This window comes from Lathyrus oleraceus, chromosome 6 (genome assembly GCF_024323335.1).
Source record: "Lathyrus oleraceus cultivar Zhongwan6 chromosome 6, CAAS_Psat_ZW6_1.0, whole genome shotgun sequence".
NCBI lineage: Eukaryota > Viridiplantae > Streptophyta > Magnoliopsida > Fabales > Fabaceae > Lathyrus > Lathyrus oleraceus.
In genome coordinates, this window is record NC_066584.1 from 181,514,634 (window position 1) to 181,529,444 (window position 14,811).

The following is a 14,811-nucleotide window of genomic DNA, read 5'->3' on the forward strand; positions in this document are numbered from 1 at the left end:
ATTCGAAGAGAGAGAAAATTGAGAGAGTTCTTGAATTTTCAGATCTGAAAAGTTAGTTATCGCAGTTACAATTAGGGTTTGGCTATTTATACTTCATGCTAATCACACTGAAAACCAATTTAGCCATTCACTAAACATGATTAGTGAGTTGTGAAGCCATTTGAAAAAAATGAAAATTGACACTTCATGGCCATAATACACGTGAGACATCCCATGCTAAGGCTTCAATCCACTCATGAACAACCAAGGGCTAGGATTGAAATGTTATTTGGCTTGTATCTTAAGCCAAAAATGAATGGTGAAGATTCACTTTAATTTGAACATATGTGAAATAATGAGCATACACACTTTTCCCATGCATGGCAAAGCTCATTTTGAGATGTCTTGAACATGAGAAGCATTTTGCAAAAAGAATGAACCAATTTGAAGCATTATATCAAAAGTTATGCCATTTTGAATTTCCATGCACACTTTGTGATCAAATGACCATAACTCCTTAACCATTCATCATATGGACATGAATAAGGACTTTTTGGAAAAGGGAGACAAAGATCTACAACTTTCATGTTCACCAAAAATCCATTTGAAACATCTTTGATATTGAAAAGTCAAGTTGAAAGTGGACCAAAAACTTGCCAAATTTGGAAACTTTGAATTATAGGTCATTTTCCATTTTTAGTAACTTTTGCCATGACCTTTGAATCTTTAAGATGGATGTTTAGAATGATGAATGAACCCCATTTAAACATGATTGAGGTGTCTCAACTCATTTCCCCACCTCATAGCCCTCAGTTGACTGCACAGTTGATTTTTTTGGTCCTCAGATGACCTTGAAATGCCTTGATCCACTTGAGCCTCTACCACTTGGGGAAATTGCTCAAAAATGAAACCCTAGCTCATGTAAGCCCCTTATGATAACCATGTGATCCTCATCCCAATAAAATACCTCATCTCTTTGAGAAACCCTAGTTGGAAGAATGACATTGATTAAGGTTGACCAGAGGTCACAACCCTAATCCAAAGGAACTAGAGAATGAACTATGAAACCCTTGATGATGATAGAACCATGATGATGGTAATATATCCTTGCAAACAAGATGATGCTCAAGACCTTTGAAGAATCAAGAAACCCTTATTTAAGCTCATACCCTCAGATGGTTGATAATCAATTCATAGAGACCCCCAGGCTTGAATCATGTAACTTCTCCATCTTTTGAAAAGACTTTGGAGGATGACCTTCTTATTTCCATATGATATGCAAAATGCAATTCCTAATGCTCTAAGCATGAAATGCAATGTGTCAAACTAGTCTCAAGAAGAGGAGGGCAAATTTTGAGGTGTTACACTTGGGATAACCTTAGAAGAGTTTTCTGGCTAGATATTTTCCCCCAAGTAAAACCGTCGTTCTCCGAAACCATATAACTAGATTTACCCAAAACCAAGGAGAATCGTTGTTCGAAGGTTGGGAGAGATATAAAGAGTTGTTACGAGCATGCCCACATCATGGTTTAGAAAATTGGTTAATCATTCAAACCTTCTATAATGGACTTCATTACAACACAAAGATGACCATCGACGCTGCCGCAGGCGGTGCTCTGATGAACAAACCTTACCCTGAAGCTAGTGCCCTCATCGAAGATATGGCTCAAAACCATCAATCATGGGGAGTCGAACGAGCGACAGTTAAGAAAGAGGAAGCCCAAGGAGGAGTGCATGAACTAAGCTCTATAGACATGATGCAAGCTAAAATGGACGCATTAGCCCTTAAGGTCGAGCATATGTGCATAAACCCGAATACTGTAGCCGCAGTTTCGTCGGATTGTGAGATATGTGGGACCAAAGGACACCAATCTACAGAATGCAGTCTATTAAATGAAACCCGCTCTGAGCAAGTGAACTACACCCAAGGGAACCCATATTCGAATACCTATAACCCTGGATGGAGGAATCACCCGAACTTCTCCTATAAAAACAATAACCCTATCCAAAATAATGCACCTCCGAGACCTAGCTATCAGGCCCCTAGATCAAATCAACTTATGCAACCTATGCCACCAAAACCGAGCTTTGAGAAAATTATGGAAAATTTTATCACCGCTCAAACCCAACAAAACAAGGAGTTCATGAATAAAAACATTCATGTTAATGAATTGATTACTCAGTTAGGAACCAAGGTTGACCAAATAGTTACTCATACCAAGATGCTTGAAACCCATATCTCTCAGGTAGCTTTAAACCAAACCCATCAGACTACACCTGGAGGACAATTCCCTGGACAACCTCAACAAAATCCGAGAGGACAAGCCAATGCCATTACCCTACGAAGTGGGAACGCTTATGATGAGCCACCAAACCCTAGATTGAGTGAACCCGAAACTTCTAAGGAATGCACGAAGCCCCCAGACGAAGTAAAGGAACCAGAGGAATCTGAAAACCGGGAAGGTCGAGAAAAAGGAGAAGAACCTAAAGATAAAACTTACGTACCACCCCCGCCATATAAACCATCTATACCATATCCACAAAGACTCAAACAAACCCAGATCAATAAACAATATCAAAAATTTATTAAAGTTATAGAAATACTTCATGTAGAAATCCCTTTCACAGAAGCCATCACCCAAATACCTTCATATACAAAGTTTCTCAAAGACATCCTTACCAACAAACGTAGACTTGACGATCCGAAGCCTTTGGAATGTAATGTTATTTCCGAGGACAAATTAGCAAAGAAAGATAAAGATCCTGGAAATTTCTCCATTCCTTGCCTTTTGGATAATCATGTCATCGGAAAAGCTTTTCTAGACTTAGGAGCTAGTGTGAGCCTAATTCCTTTAGCAGTTTGTGAGAGGTTAAACTTAGGAGAATTACAACCCACTAAGATGTCACTTCAGTTAGCCGATAGATCTGTTAAATATCCGATAGGAATTTTAGAAGATGTCCCTGTTAGGATAGGTCAGTTATTTATCCCTACTGATTTTGTTGTCATGGACATCAAAGAGGACAATGATATACCAATCCTTCTAGGTAGACCATTCTTATCGACTGCAGGAGCCATAATAGATGTCAAGAAAGGAAAGTTGACATTTGAAGTAGGTGACGAGAAAATAGAATTTATACTTTCGAAATTTCTTATGGCACCTGTGATGGGAGACTCGTGTTATGCCTTAGATATCATTGATGAATGTGTTAGAGAATTAGAACAAAAATAAATTATAAAAAAAATTAAGTTACCATTAACTCTCATAAGGGAAGATGATGACTTTAAGAAACCCTATATCGATGATAACCTTTACGGATGTTTATCCCTTACTCCAGATCCTATGCCATGCCCTAAGAAACCAACCTTAGAACTTAAGGAACTGCCTAAGAACCCGAGATATGAGTTCCTCGATGAAAAGATGAATCATCCAGTTATAGTCAGTGCTACCTTGAGCCAAGAGGAAACGAACCAACTTTTAGATGTTTTACAAAGATATCCCTCAGTCTTAGGATATAATATCTCTGACCTGAAAGGTATAAGCCCATCCGTATGCATGCATCGGATTTCGCTCGAAGAAGATTCGAAACCCTCTAGGGAACATCAGAGAAGAATAAACCCTATAATGAGTGATGTCGTTAAAAAGGAAGTTCTTAAGTTACTTGAGGCAGGTATCATCTAACAAATCTCGGATAGTAAGTGGGTGAGCCCTGTGCATGTAGTACCTAAAAAGGGAGGCATCATAGTCGTGCAAAATGATAAAGGCAAACATGTAGCAAAACGTTTAGAAGGAGGATGGCGGATGTGTATAGATTATAGAAAATTAAATAAAGCAACTAGGAAGGATCATTTCCCTTTACCATTTATAGACCAAATGTTGGAGCGTCTACCCAGACACTCTTACTTCTGTTATCTAGATGGATACTCTGGATTCTTCCAAATACCTATCCACCCCGAAGATCAAGAAAAAACTACCTTTACATGCCCTTATGGAACTTTTGCCTACAGACGAATGCCATTCGGCCTCTGTAATGCCCCAGCTACTTACCAACGCTGCATGATCTTTGCAGATTACCTAGATGGTATCATGGAAGTGTTTATGGATAATTTCTCGGTTTGCGGATTTGATTTCCACAATTGTCTTTCTAACCTTGAGAAAATCCTGGAGAGATGTGTGGAGGTGAACCTCGTGCTAAACTGGGAAAAGTGTCATTTCATGGTAACCGAAGGAATAGTTTTAGGACATATATTTCCGAAAAAGGTATAGAGGTAGATAAAGCTAAAATAGAAGTTATAGAAAACCTAAAACCACCAAAAACCATCAGAGAAGTCCGAAGCTTTCTTGGACACGCTGGATTCTACCGGCGTTTTATTAAGGACTTCTCCAAAATAACTAAACCTTTAACTGGACTTTTAATGAAAAATGCTGAATTCATTTTCGATGAAAAATGTAATGACGCATTTAATCTTTTAAAGCAAGCATTAGTATCTGCACCCATTATGAAACCACCTGATTGGTCAGAACCTTTTGAGATAATGGGCGATGCTAGTGATTATGCAGTTGGAGCCGTTCTAGGACGAAGGAAAGATAAAAAATTACATGCCATTTATTATGCCAGTAGAACCCTAGATGCTGCCCAACTTAACTACGCAACAACTGAAAAAGAATTACTCGCTGTAGTTTTCGCTATAGACAAATTTAGATCTTATCTAGTAGGAGCAAAAATTATAGTTTACACCGATCATGCTGCCATTCGTTACCTATTAAGTAAAAAAGATGCCAAGCCCAGGTTACTCCGATGGATTCTATTACTACAAGAGTTTGATTTAGACATAAGAGATAAAAAAGGCACTGAAAATGTAGTAGCCGATCACCTTTCTAGGCTAGAACATCTAAAACCTGAACTAGTACCCATAAATGATGATTTCGCCTATGATAGACTGATAGCTAGAGTAGAAACCATTGAAGATAATAACCTAGACCTTTATGAGCACCCCCCAAAATTCCTTAGCAATAAGCAACGTACCATGGTATGCGGACTTTGTTAATTACCTAGCTGCTGATATAGTACCCCCTGATCTTGACTACCACCGCAAGAAGAAATTCTTCCACGATGTGAGAAACTTCTATTGGGACGAACCGCTTCTTTTCAAAAGGGGTAAAGATGGCATTTTTCACCGTTGCGTTCCAGAAGAAGATGTAAATAATATTATCGAGCATTGTCATTCTGCACCTTATGGTGGACATGCGAGCACCTCTAAGACATACGCCAAGATTCTTCAACCTGGCCTATTCTGGCCTACCATGTGGCGTGATGTATATGCTTGCATTGTCAAGTGTGATAGATGCCAACGCACTAGAAACATTTCAAGGCGTGATGAAATGCCTCTAAGAAACATTCAGGAAGTAGAACTCTTTGACGTATGGGGTATAGATTTCATGGGACCCTTCCCACCATCCTTAGGAAACAGGTATATCTTAGTAGCTGTAGACTATGTGTCTAAGTGGATTGAAGCTATAACTGCACCCACAAACGACACTAGGGTAGTGATTAAACTATTTAAAAACTATATATTCCCTAGATTTGGAACACCACGTTTAGTCATAAGCGATGGAGGATCACACTTTATATCGAGAATATTTGACAAACTTTTAAGAAAATATGGAGTTAGGCATAGAGTAGCAACACCATACCACCCACAGACTAGTGGCCAAGTATAAGTATCTAATAGGGAGATAAAACAAATCCTAGAGAAAACTATTTCTATTTCTAGGAGAGACTGGTCTCAGAAGCTTCAAGAAGCATTATGGGCCTATAGAACCGCTTTCAAAACCCCTATAGGAACTACTCCTTATCAACTAGTTTATGGAAAATCCTGTCACTTACCATACGAATTAGAGCATAAGGCCTATTGGGATATTAAAACATTGAATTTAGACTACCTAGCCGCTGGAGAAAAGCGTACCCTAGACTCTGGCAAGTCACCGGTAGTCTTAGGCATCTGGAAGGTGTTACTGATTATCTAGAAACTCTGGCTGACCCCAGCAGAAATCCAGGCGTATGCTACCATCCTGGACACCGTCACTTAAGACAATAGCCATTCATATACACTTTACATGTTGCTTGTTGTTTTTGCATGTATTTTGTTGTTGTTTTGCCTGTTTATGCACCACAACTTCATTATGTATTTTCTCATTCGTAATTAATGACTAGTGTTAAGAAATGATATATGTGTGATATTATTTCGTTGGTATCTACTACTGCCTGTGAATTTATCGTTGCAACCTTGAATAATTACTCTGTCTCTCTTTTTGATGTTGTCAAAGGGGGAGAAAAATGCTGACATTGCTGACAAACTAACAGTCTGACAAACTGCAAATGACAAACTGCAAATGGCCTTAGAATACAAAAGAAAGGGGGAGTGTGCAAAATGTGTCAATGCTGCATGATGTTCGTCACGCTGAGTTATACGGGTTGTCATCATCAAAAAGGGGGAGTATGTAAAGACAAAGTCTCATACACATACGATGTCAAGTTTCGATGATGACAAAAGACCATCATGCAAGTCTACGAACAAATGCATCACATTACTCACCATATCCTTTTCACGTTATCCTAAAGCTATTATGATCATTAAAGACATACAAACAAAGCGTGATCATGACCATATATATAAAATTCACTAACCACAGTTTTTCTGCAGATTTCATGGCTTTGAGTCGACCATAGGGGTCAGCTCAAAGCCCACGGGTCGGCGCAAGGGCTCTGCCCAAACTGGTGGGAGTCAGCGCAAGAACCCTATGCGTCGACGCATAAGGTCGACGCTTAACTCACGGGTCGGCGCAAAAATCCCTTGCGTCGACGCATGCAGTCAGCGCGTGCCCCACGGGTCAGCGTGCGCTGACCCTATGGTCGACCGTTCGCGCGCAAACTCAATTTTCTGAGTTATTTCAAAGTTTAAATTTCTGTTCTGTCTGTTTGGTTTTGTCTGTTACTATAAATAGAAGCAAAAACACTTCTATTAACTAACATTTGAATTTTTGAGTACAAGTGTTCAAGGAAACAAGAAAGAGTGAAATAGTTGTCAAAGATTCATCATCTTCATCTTCAACAGTCCAAAAATTCATCAACTGCACACAATAACTTTTGATGCAAATTTGTGACAGTTTGAAGGTGATAAGGTTCGAGGTAGCGATTGAAGAATCGAGTTCGAGTTGAAGTCTTGACAGGTTCTTTCTTGAATAAAACCATTAGGGTTTTATCCTCCAATACCGGTTTGCGTTTGGGGGTTTTTGGACGGGTTGCTTCATTATCATTCAGCTGAGCGAAGGTAACTGATAAGAGAAAGTCTTCATCAGTTTAGTAGCGGGGTCGGTGATTGAGCAGTGAAGAATCCGGGTTTGATTGTTCTTGTTCGTGATCAGCCGGGCCAAGGGATTGAAGAACGGAAGGTTCGTCAACGAGCGGCAGGAAACGGAGGTCAAACATCAACAATCAAAGGTCTTGATTCATCTTGAATCAAGGGGAAAGGAGAAGAAGTATCATTCAACATATTGCGAAATTCTGTTGTTTACATACTCTGCACTCCTTGTAAAAACGATTAAACATCACAGGTTATATCTATTGATCATCTCAATTCTAATTTTAGAATTGAGGGCAGACGTACCCCGAAGCGAGGACGGCGGGGGAACTGCCTCATCAAATCTCTGTCTTCTTTAAATTTTCTGCACAAGTTAATTTTCAGCTTAAAATTTAAGTGATTTTAGTTTAAGCAATTTTCTGACAAACATTGATTTAAGTTGAGAAAGTGGTGCAAACTGTTGTTGGAATACTAAGTACAATAACATATTGTACTAGGAAAAATCGTATCACTTACTTAACTCAAAAATCACTTGGAGTGCTTGTGCACACCAAGTGTTTGTAATATTGCCTAAGCTAAAATTACCTTAAGTTTTCTCTTTGGTATTTTGACTCATTGGAACTAGGCTTGCAAATAAGTGATCTAGATAATTGATTGTGCTTTGTGTGTAGTGAATTGTATCTCTTCTAATCAAATAATCCATTCGCTTAACGCATATCCGGTTTTCCAATAACGGTTCGTTTTAGACTAATTTTCCTCGGCAGCTTCCGCACCTAAAAACATTTTTTAAACCAATTTTTCTTTTAAATTGGTAGCGCCGACTAAAGTTTTTAATTGGGATCTATTCAACCCCCCCTTCTAGATCCGTGCCATAGTCTAACAAGTGGTATCAGGAGCTCCGGTTTATTCCGTGCTTCAAAATATAACTTTGATAGAAAATGGCTAACGAACCTAAAGGGGCTTATAATAGAGCTCCCGTTTTCAATGGTGAAAATTATAGTTATTGGAAAGACTGTATGCGGGTGCACATAAATTCCATAGATAGAAAAATATGGAATGTTATTCTCAATGGTCCAATTGAAATAACCATGACCAATGAGAATAATGAAATAGTGCCTAAGCCTGAAGCACAATGGACCGATGATGATGAAAAGAAATACAACTATGATTGGAAAGCCAAAAACATCTTAATCTCCTCATTAGGGGTAGACGAATACTATCGTGTATCCCATTGCCCTACTGCTAAGGCCATGTGGGATTCACTTCAAATTGCCCATGAGGGGACGAACGATGTTAAATTGGCTAGAATCAATACACTAACGCAAGAATTTGATCTCTTTTTCATGGAGCAAGGGGAAACCATTGCCGACATGCAAAAGAGATTCACTCATCTAATCAATCGATTACATTCACTAGGTAAACCTATTTCCAATGATGTTGCTACTAATAAAATCTTAAGATGTCTTAACAGGGAATGGCAGCCAAAAGTGACCGCCATCAAAGAGGCAAACGATCTTACCATTTTGGACTTAACAACATTGTTCGGCAAACTACAAGAGCACGAACAAGTTCTATTAAGCTTGGAACAACATGAAAGGAAAGATAAGAAAGACAAAGCCAAGGTGAGCGAAAAGAAATCAATTGCTCTAAAGACTTCCTCCTCAAAGTCTCAAGCAAAAGAGCAAAGTGATTATTCTACGAGTGACGAAGAAGAAGAGGACAAGAGTGAAGATATGGGGCTGTTCGTCAAACGCTACAACCGTTACGTGAGAAAGAACGGCATCCAACATTCCGAGAAAAACTTAGTTAACTTCCGGAAGCAATCTAGGTTCTCCAAAAATGATGACTCCAAAGGAAAAACAACTAGAGGGTCGTGCTACAAGTGTGGAAAGCCGGGTCACTACAAACCGGACTGTCCGATGAATAAAAAGGCAAAAGAAAAAGATTCATACAAATCACATAAGAAACCATCAAAGCCAAGGAGGGCATACATTGCTTGGGAAAGCGATAGCGACTCCTCCGATGATGAAAGCTCAAGTGATGAAGATGAAAATGCAAATCTATGTCTCTCCGCTCATCAAAAGAATAAGAAGAAACAGGTACGACATGCTAAATATGAAAATTCCTCTAGTATGTCTCATCATGAACTGCAAACTGTTTTTGAAACTCTCCACTGTGAAGCAAAAGAAGCCTTTAAAAGGCTTGCCTCAAATAAGAAAATTTTCTCTCATTTAGAACAAAAAATTCAAGAATCCGAAAGGAAACTTGAGGCACTTAAGGCTTCTATAGTGGAAAGCACAAAAACTAGTTATGAGGACCTTAAAAGTAGAATGATGAACTTTGGGTGTGATACTTGTTACATTTGGCAAAGTGAAGTAAGGAACCTAAAAGCCAAACTTAACAAGGCTCTTGAGCCCAAGATTACTTTTGCTATTGATAAATCAAATTTTCGAACAAGTATGGTTAATCCATATCAAAAGTACAAATATGTTATAAAGGATGAAGATAGCAAAAGTAATCAAAATGAAAAGTTCTCTTGTCTTTATTGTTGCAAGAAGGGTCATTCCATTGCTAAGTGTAGATTTAGGAGATTTTTAGTTCCTAAAGGCATTTATCAATGGATGCCCAAATGCAACCAATTTGCTTCTCACCACTCAGGACCCAATAAGCCATTGGGTACCTCCTTTTGTTAATTATCTTATCACAGGTACAATGCCTCGAGACTACCGAGAGAAGATGGGTTCTCGATAGTGGATGCTCAAGGCATATGTCAGGTGACATATCTCTCTTCATTGACTTCGTGGCTAAGAAGAAGGGATATGTAACTTATGGTGACAATAACCGAGGAGCAATACTTGGTAAAGGTAGTGTAGGTAATCCCTCTTCCACTACTATTTCTGACGTATTGCTTGTCGAAGGTCTTAAACATAACCTACTTAGCATCAGCCAGTTATGCGACAAAGGATACAATGTATCGTTTTCAAAAGATTGTTGCAAAATTGTGCATACTGATGATAAGAAGAGCATGTTTAATGGTCTTCGTGTGAACAATGTCTATATGCTTGACTTAAATGAAGTGTCGTTAACAAGTGACAAATGTCTTGTAACAATGAATGAAGATTCATGGTTATGGCATCGACGTTTAGCACATGTTAATTTCGACTTACTTAACAAAATAGTCTCAAAAGATCTAGTCCTAGGTCTCCCCAAAATTAAGTTCACCAAGGATCACCTTTGTGATGCTTGTCAAAAGGGGAAGCAAACGAGGATCTCTTTTAAATCCAAAAACATCGTTTCAACAACGAGACCTCTCGAGCTTCTCCATATGGATTTATTTGGGCCATCTAGGATTAAGAGTCTAGGAGGAAACTATTACGGTTTCGTAATAGTGGACGACTTTTCTCGATTTTGTTGGACTATTTTCTTAGTAAGTAAGAGTGACACATTCGCCGCCTTTGAACGATTTGCTAAGCTTTCTCAAAATAAACTAAACACAAACATTGTTGCAATTAGAAGCGATCATGGAGGTGAATTTGAAAATCACCTATTTGAAGAATATTGCGGTAACCATGGCATTGATCATAACTTCTCCGCTCCACGCACTCCTCAACAAAATGGGGTTGTGGAGCGTAAAAATCGAATTTTGGAAGAATTGGGAAGAACAATGATCAATGAAAGTGGCTTACCAAAATATTTTTGGGCCGACGCCATTAGTACGGCGTGTTACGTTTTGAATAGGGTGCTCATTCGCCCCATTCTTAACAAAACACCGTATGAACTTTTAAAAGGGCGAAAGCCAAATGTCTCTCACCTTCATGTCTTTGGTTGCAAATGCTTTGTGTTAAACAATGGAAAGGAAAACTTAGGGAAATTTGATTCCAAGGCCGACGAAGGTATCTTCCTCGGATACTCTCAATCTAGCAAAGCATATAGAATTTACAACAAGCGATTACTTACAGTAGAAGAGTCGGTGCATGTTACCTTTGATGAATCCAATCCGAGAAACGTCGGAAAGGATAGTATTTTTCATGGTGCAGGTACATCTACCAAAGACATCCTCAATGATGGCGAGCCGGGGATTGATCAACCCGACACAATCAAAATTGAGGAGGACAAAGATGTACACCATGATGAAACAGAAGTAGATCATCCGCCTTCAAACAATGATCTTCCTCAAGCTTGGAAGTCTTCCAAAGACCATCCAATCGACAACATTATCGGAGATATCTCAAAGGGTGTAACAACTCGGTCTAAGATAAGTAATTTCTGTTATCACTTCGCTTTCGTTTCGCAGATGGAACCTAAAAACCCTAAAGAAGCCCTACTCGATGAACACTGGTTTTTATCAATGCAGGAGGAACTTAATCAGTTCACCAGAAATGAGGTTTGGGACCTTGTCCCTCCTCCGCGAGATCATCGAGTAATCGGCACCCGATGGGTGTTTAGGAACAAGCTGGACGAAAACGGGGTAATAACCCGTAATAAGGCGCGTTTAGTCGCGCAAGGGTATAACCAAGAGGAAGGCATCGACTATGAGGAAACTTATGCGCCGGTTGCCCGACTCGAGGCTATACGCCTTCTCCTTGCCTTCGCTTGTGCAAAGGATTTTAAGCTATTTCAAATGGATGTAAAAAGTGCCTTCCTTAACGGTCACATAAATGAAGAAGTGTATGTCGCACAACCTCCGGGTTTCGAATCCCATGAGTATCCTGATCATGTTTATAAGCTAAAAAGGGCTTTGTACGGCCTCAAACAAGCTCCTAGAGCTTGGTATGAGAGACTAAGCAAGTTCCTATTAGATCAAGGTTACTCAAGAGGAAAGGTTGACACAACCCTCTTCATTAAACGTCAAGGAAAGCACTTGATACTAGTGCAAATCTATGTGGATGATATCATTTTTGGATCTACTAACATGAAACTTGTGAGAGAGTTCTCTGACCTTATGCAGGGTGAGTTCGAGATGAGTATGATGGGGGAGCTCACATACTTCCTCGGTCTACAAATCAAACAGCTCAAAGAAGGAACTTTCGTGAGCCAGACAAAGTATTGTTTGGACCTTATCAAGAGATTTGACATGGCAAAAGCTAAGGCCATAGACACCCCCATGCCTACGTGTACCAACTTGAACAAAGACGAAGACGGTAAGGAAGTAGATGTAAAACGGTATAGAGGTATGATTGGTTCACTCCTTTATCTTACTGCTTCTCGTCCCGATATTATGTTTAGTGTTTGCATGTGTGCAAGATACCAATCATGTCCCAAGGAATCCCATTTAAAAGCCGTTAAACGGATACTTCGATATTTATCCGGTACTCCGAAATACGGACTATGGTATTCCAAAGGTAATGATTGTTCTTTGGTAGGTTTTTCCGATTCCGACTTTGCCGGTTGTAAATCGGATAGGAAAAGCACAAGTGGCACTTGTCATCTATTTTCAAACTCTTTGGTTAGTTGGCATAGCAAGAAACAAGTTTCTGTCGCTTTGTCAACCGCCGAAGCTGAATATGTTGCAGCCGGTAGTTGCTGTGCCCAAATCTTATGGATTAAGCAACAACTATTGGATTTTAACCTAAAACTGGAACGTATTCCCATATTTTGTGACAACACGAGTGCTATTAACCTAACCAAAAATCCTGTGCTACACTCTCGCACTAAGCATATCGAAATTCGACACCACCTTCTTCGGGATCATGTAGAGAAAGGTGACATCGTGTTTGAACACGTAAACACTGAAAATCAACTAGCAGACATTTTCACAAAGCCGCTAGCAAATGAACCTTTCTTTCATATTCGTCGAGAACTTGGCATCCTTGATATTTCGGAACGGGCAGTCTAAACTGCTGTTTACATTCTCCCATCTTAAGCCTTAATACTGTACTTCTAACAAATTTCTGTTGTTGCAAGCACATGTCTAATGTTCACTAAGTCACTGTGGTATTAAGGTGATATCGTTCCTTTCTCTATATCTCTGCTAAAGCTCATGACTTCAAAATTTCATCTCAAAATGATGTGGTTTATATATAGATTCCCTTAATATATCCATTTGGTTGTGTATTGCTGTATATATTGCTGCTTATGCATCAAACTAGTCATTGCATGTGGTAAACAGTGGAAAATGAAAATTTGTACAGTATGAGTCGACCGCACCAGGGTATGGTCGACGCATGAAAATTAATTTCTGCATATTTTCAAAAATCAAACAGTATGCGTCGACGCATACAGGGGTATGGTCGACGCATCGCTCGAAAAATTCCGTTTTTCTGCAGAAAAATTTGAATCATCACTCATGCATTCCATCATTAACCGTGCATTTACACTCCACACCCTTCCAACTACCCACTACATTGTAACCTGCACCTACCCACTAGCTAGTGCTCTATATTCTTCCATCTTCCCAAAACCCTAACCTTTCCACTATAAATTGGGAAAAACCCTTCTCTCGAAAAATCACTCTCAAAACCCTCATTAAACCTTCTCTATACATCCAAACACTCTATCTCAAACCCACTCAAATGGCTTCTTCATCACGCAGACCTTCCGGCAAGAGACCACGTGAATCATCTGGTGTATCTCTTCCCATATCTGCCGTATCTCTCGTTCCACCTGCTCGTGTTGAAACCTACAACCAAGACATCGGTAAACGAAGTGTTGTGCAACAACATGCGTTCTACAGACTTGAAGCTGACCGTATGCACTTACCGGAAGTTTTGGCTCTGCTGAAGCATCAAGGTCTCCTAAATTTCTTGGAGTGCAACTCTCAATACAGTGAAGACCTTGTCCGAGTCTTCTACTCCGGTCTTCATGAGAAGTTTCGCGGACACAAACTCTCCTCCAAAGTTGGCTCTGTTAAGGTATCAGTTAAATCAAACTTTTGGAATAGATATTTTGATTTGTCTGTGGATGATGCCGGAAACTCCCTGCCTGAGGTGACTGATACTCACCACATTGATGGCTATGAGTTTAAGCGCGCATTAAATGACATGTTGGTACGGCCATATTCTGATGATTTTGTGCAGAGTGACATGTTCCCACGAACCGTCACTGCCGGCAAACTGAACGCCGGGGAAAGGATTCTTCAGTGGGTTGTCTCACGCATCCTGCGGCCCAAGAAGGGCGGTCTCTCCAGAGTCGAACAGCCCGAAGTTCATTTGATCTATATTCTGAAAAATAAGATACAGATCAACTGGCCATACTACATTGCCAGTAGAATGTATAATCTTAGGGATTCCGGACGAGGAACTGCTCTCGCCTACGGATCGTTCATCCAAGAAATCCTCACATCAGCAAATGTTAGCCATCCGTCCTTCCCGTTAACATCAATCACACCTGACAAAGAGTTTAGCACAAAGACCATGTCTATGATGGGTTATCTATGGTGCAAGGAGCGGAAGCAATATAAGTTTGTTAGAAGATCAAATATTCCTGTAAGGGATGACAGTGATGATAGTGAAGATCAAGAAGATGAAGTGGAA

At 39.7% G+C, this 14,811-nt stretch overlaps 1 non-coding gene across 1 annotated transcript; it reads right to left on the reverse strand.

The window, feature by feature from the left end:
- Positions 1–1,403: 1,403 nt before the first annotated feature.
- Positions 1,404–1,510, reverse strand: LOC127099781 (small nucleolar RNA R71). Its single transcript, XR_007794253.1, has one exon. It is a non-coding gene; the product is annotated as a small nucleolar RNA R71 (small nucleolar RNA).
- Positions 1,511–14,811: the final 13,301 nt, after the last annotated feature.